The sequence below is a fragment of the Eriocheir sinensis genome, chromosome 11 (genome assembly GCF_024679095.1).
Source record: "Eriocheir sinensis breed Jianghai 21 chromosome 11, ASM2467909v1, whole genome shotgun sequence".
Taxonomy (NCBI): Eukaryota; Metazoa; Arthropoda; class Malacostraca; order Decapoda; family Varunidae; genus Eriocheir; species Eriocheir sinensis.
Window position 1 is genome coordinate 12,443,287 of NC_066519.1, and position 4,945 is coordinate 12,448,231.

General features: G+C 40.3%; 1 long non-coding RNA gene across 3 annotated transcripts; it reads left to right on the top strand.

The window, feature by feature from the left end:
• Positions 1–1,389: 1,389 nt before the first annotated feature.
• LOC126997184 (uncharacterized) lies at positions 1,390–2,162 on the top strand. 3 transcript variants are annotated; one of them, XR_007751934.1, is made up of 4 exons: positions 1,390–1,493; positions 1,877–1,907; positions 1,970–2,031; positions 2,094–2,162. It is a non-coding gene; the product is annotated as an uncharacterized LOC126997184 (long non-coding RNA). The 3 variants fall into 3 exon arrangements; XR_007751935.1 differs by lacking the exon at positions 2,094–2,162 and having other exon boundaries at positions 1,939–2,069; XR_007751936.1 differs by lacking the exon at positions 1,877–1,907 and having other exon boundaries at positions 1,452–1,493.
• Positions 2,163–4,945: the final 2,783 nt, after the last annotated feature.

The following is a 4,945-nucleotide window of genomic DNA, read 5'->3' on the forward strand; positions in this document are numbered from 1 at the left end:
AATGAATCAACAAGTCTTTCGAATAAAACTTTCTTCAGAACTACACCACTCAAACGTAATTTTCCTCGTCTTCACAAACAAGACGAACAAACATTATAGACAAACAAACATTATAAATAACCATACATTACTGATACGAATACGGGACTGTTATATAAAACCACAAAGAGTTATAGGTCTTACACGAAAGAAAGATAGGGAAGAAAAGAGGAACAACAAACAAAACATAAGAAAAAAAAATAAAGGTAAAAAAATAGCAAAAATAACAAAAGAAATCACACCCACAAGAAAGACGCAATAAATAAAAAGCGTAACAATCTAATAAATCCAGACATGAGGCACAAAAAAACAATAGCCGGGCCGGGCGACTATTGGCCCTAAACAAGACAAATAAAGAGCAATAAAAACAAAAAACTCGGTCACGACAATGGGGAGAAAAATATCGGATTTGTCGTAAAGTTTCCAGACACAAAGATCATGAGAGGGAGGAGGAGGAGGAGGAGGAAGGGAAGGAAGGCGTAGGAGAGAAGAGGTTGACTGAGCGGAGAGGGGAGGGGAGGGAAGGTGGGAGGAGGAAGGAAGAAGGAGGGAAAGAAGAGGATGGTAAAGGAGGGAGGGAAGGAGGGAGGAGGATGTGGAGGAGGGAGAAGGAGAGTAAGGAACCAGAAAAGGGAGAGAGAAAGGAATAAAGGAAAGGAGAGAGAGAGAGAGAGAGAGAGAGAGGAAAGGAGAGGAAGGAGTTAGGGACAAAGAGAATAGGGAAAGAGAGTATGGGACGAAAGAAAGGAATGAAAGAGAGGAGGAAGAAAGAAAGAAGAGGAGGAAGAAGGGGAGACAGTAGAGGAAGAGAGAATAGCAGAGGACGGAAAAAAAGGGAAGGGAAGAGAAGGAAAAAAAGAAAATAATGAGAATGGGAATGAAATGGAAATGAAGCTGAAAATACGATGTTAGCTTACCATAACGATACACAAATAAACTAAATATTACAACCTTACCGTTCCCCGCACCGCCAACTTGACACTACCATCAGAAACACACACACAGACACACTGAGACGCTTACCTGAAAAGAGAAAAAGAATGGCAGTTAGATTAGGGAAAATAAAATTGTACTACTAAGGAACAGTTTAGTAGAAGCTGTGGATAGGGGAAGGGTTGGTGGAGGGGCTGGTGGATAGGGGAAGGTTTGGTTAAAGGACTGGTGGATAGGGGAAGCGTTGGTTATGGTACTGATGGATAGGGGAAGGTTTGGTTAAGGGACTGGTGGATAGGGGAAGGTTTGGTTAAGGGACTGTTGGATAGGGGAAGGTTTGGTTAAGGGATTGTTGGATAGGGGAAGGTTTGGTTAAGGGACTGTTGGATAGGGGAAGGTTTGGTTAAGGGACTGTTGGATAGGGGAAGGTTTGGTTAAGGGACTGTTGGATAGGGGAAGGTTTGGTTAAGGGACTGTTGGATAGGGGAAGGTTTGGTTAAGGGACTGATGGATAGGGGAAGGTTTGGTTAAGGGACTGTTTTTTTTTTTTTTTTTTTTTTTACATTGCAGCCTATTGCGCCGGTAGGCTTCTTCCGGTGGATCCTGATGGTCGGTCCAAGGCTTCTTTCCGGTAGGTCCTGATGGTCGGCCCAGCCCGTTCTGGCGCAGGCGAGTGTTTATAGTGGCGCCATCTTGCATTGGCTCATGCTGCCCTCCCAGAGCTCATCTTTGATCCTAGAATCTAGAGTCCGGGTTGATAGGTGGTCTTCTGGACAGCATGTGGGTAGTTTTAAGCCACTCGGCGGCAGCTGAAAAATCCCAGCTTGGTGGCACCGGGCGGGGATTGAACTCGCGTCCTCCTGAACACGAGGCCGTTACTTTGACGACTGGTGGATAGGGGAAGGTTTGGTTAAGGGACTGATGGATAGGGGAAGGTTTGGTTAAGGGACTGGTGGATAGGGGAAGGTTTGGTTAAGGGACTGTTGGATAGGGGAAGGTTTGGTTAAGGGACTGTTGGATAGGGGAAGGTTTGGTTAAGGGACTGATGGATAGGGGAAGGTTTGGTTAAGGGACTGTTGGATAGGGGAAGGTTTGGTTAAGGGACTGTTGGATAGGGGAAGGTTTGGTTAAGGGACTGGTGGATAGGGGAAGGTTTGGTTAAGGGACTGTTGGATAGGGGAAGGTTTGGTTAAGGGACTGTTGGATAGGGGAAGGTTTGGTAAAGGGACTGATGGATAGGGGAAGGTTTGGTTAAGTGACTGGTCGAGAGGGGAACGGATAGTAATTAGAATAGTGGATAGGGGAAGAACAGTTTAGTAGATGCTGTGGATAGAAGGGTTGATTATGGGACTGGCGGATAGGGAAAGGGTTGGTTATGGGACTAGTGGAGAGGGGAACGGAGAGTATTGAGAATGGTGGATAGAGTGAGAAAGGTTTTGAAGAAGCCGTTGATTACTAGGTTCCCAATGACAGGTATCTCTTAGGAACGGGAGAACTTGGCCTATAGATAATATGGGTAACTTATCTTCGTATTTAATTCATTTTAGGGGTGACTGAAAGCGTCGTTCGTAATGGAGGTGAAGAGAGAGACGGAAAAGTAAGGAACTGATCAATTTGCGTCCATCGGAAGTGAAGAAAAACGAGCTTCTTCAAGGGTAGACTTCGGAGGATTGATTCAAGGGCTTGCCATCGAATCTTTCTTGCTATCATTAAGACTGACTCTCTCTCTCTCTCTCTCTCTCTCATTCACACCCACTCATTGACTCACTTTTCTCTTTTTTTTCATCCTTTGTCACACTTCTTCCTCCTCCTCCTCTTCTTCCTCCTCCTCCTCTTCACTGATTTCTATGTTTTTTCCTTCTTTTTTTTCTCTCCTCTTAATCTGCTAATTTAAAATGAGAGAGAGAGAGAGAGAGAGAGAGAGAGAGAGAGAGAGAGAGAGAGAGAGACACACACACACACACACACACACATAACAATCAAATCTAACCCCAAATAATTTCTTTTAAAATCTCAATGACTTTTTTCTTTTTTATCCAATGACTCCTCCTCCTCCTCCTCCTCCTCCTCCTCCTCCTCTTCTAAGGTCAAACACACGCTGACCTCTTGACACAAGGGTCACAAGAGTTAGGTCAAGTCTCGTAGTGTATTGGTATAGTTTTCCAATAAGTGCTCTCTCTCTCTCTCTCTCTCTCTCTCTCTAATCGTCTCCGCCTGTTTTATTTTTTATCTTTTCTCTTCTCTCTCTCTCTCATCGTCCGTCTTTTTCAACGCGTGAGAGAGAGAGAGAGAGAGAGAGAGAGAGAGAGAGAGAGAGAGAGAGAGAGAGAGAGAGAGAGAGAGAGAGAGTAAAAAAGCCCCCCCCCCAAAAAAAAAAAGAAAAGAAGAGCAACATTCCATGGAGCAGAAAGTATTGAAAGAGAAAAAGACAAGAGGGGAAAAAATTGCCTTCGTCTGAGAGCGAAAATAAAAATAATGAAAAAGAAGGAAGATAAAAAAATGAAAGAGTGGAACCTTTTTTCTGCTTCATTTCTTTTTACTCTGGACTGAAACATGAGTTCAAGAGGAAGAGGAAATAAGAGGAATAAGCGATAGATTAGAGAAAGAAGAATAGAAAGAAAGAAGGAAGAAAGGAAGAAGAGGGAGATGGATAAGTGATAGATTAGAGTAAGAAGAGAAAGAAGGAAGGAATAGAGATAAATATGGATAGAATAGAAAAAAAGAAGAGAAAGAAGGAAGAAAGAAATGAAAAGAAAAATAGATAAGAGATAGATCAGAGAAAGAAAGGAAAGAAAGAAAGAAGAAAAGAAGAAGAGGGAGATGGATAAGTGATAGATTAGAGTAAGAAGAGAAAGAAGGAAGGAATTGAGATAAATATGGATAGAATTAAAAAAAGAAGAGAAAGAAGGAAGAAAGAAAGAAAAGAAAAGGAAAATAGATAAGTGACAGATTAGAGAAAGAAGAGAAAGAAAGAACGACGAAAAAGAAGAAGAGGAAAGTGAATAAGTGATAGATTGGAGAAAGAAAAGAAGGAATGAACAGAGAACGGAAGAGGGAATTAAATATACGATAGAATAGAAAAAGAAAAAAAAAGGAAGAAAGAAAGAAAGAAAGAAAAGGAAAATGATAAGTGATAGATTAGAGAAAGAAGAAAAAGAATAGCAATAGAGAATGGGAAAAGGGATAGAATAGAGAAAGAAGAGGAAGAAGGAAGAAAGGAGAGAAAAGGAAAATAGAAAAGTGACAGATTAGAGAAAGAAGAGAAAGAAGGAAGAAAAGAAGAAGACGGAAATGAATAAGTGATAAACTAGAGAAAGAAAAGAAGCAAGGAACCAAGAAAAGAAAGAATAAAGTTAGATTAAGAAAAATGAATGTTTGTCACAGTAAAAATATATATATAAACAGCAATTAGATATCCACATAATTCACTACCAATTCCTTTCATACTTACTAACTTTCCTCAAACATATATTCAACTAACTTCATTTTAACTAACCATTTTTTTCTTAACCGCATTTAACTAACTCAATCTTAAACAACTTTTTCCTAACTCACAAATAAATGAATATGTCGGAATTAGAAACAATTAACCAGGAGACGCAAAATTAATATCAAGTGTTTATGGGAAACGAAATGAGAAAAAAAGAGGAAAAAGAGGAAAGGAAAATGAGGAAAAAAGAGGAAAAAGAGGAAAGGAAAATGAGAAAAAAAGAGGAAAAAGAGGAAAGGAAAATGAGGAAAAAAGAGGAAAAAGAGGAAAGGAAAATGAGAAAAAAAGAGGAAAAAGAGGAAAGGAAAATGAGAAAAAAAGAGGAAAAAGAGGAAAGGAAAATGAGGAAAAAAAAGAGAAAAGAAAATAATTGAACGAAAGAAAATCAAATCACAAAAAAGTAGCAGAAAGAAGGAGAGGAGGGAACAAAAGAAGAACAAAGAGGAGGAGGAGAGAGGGAGAGAGAGGAGAGGAGAGGGAGAG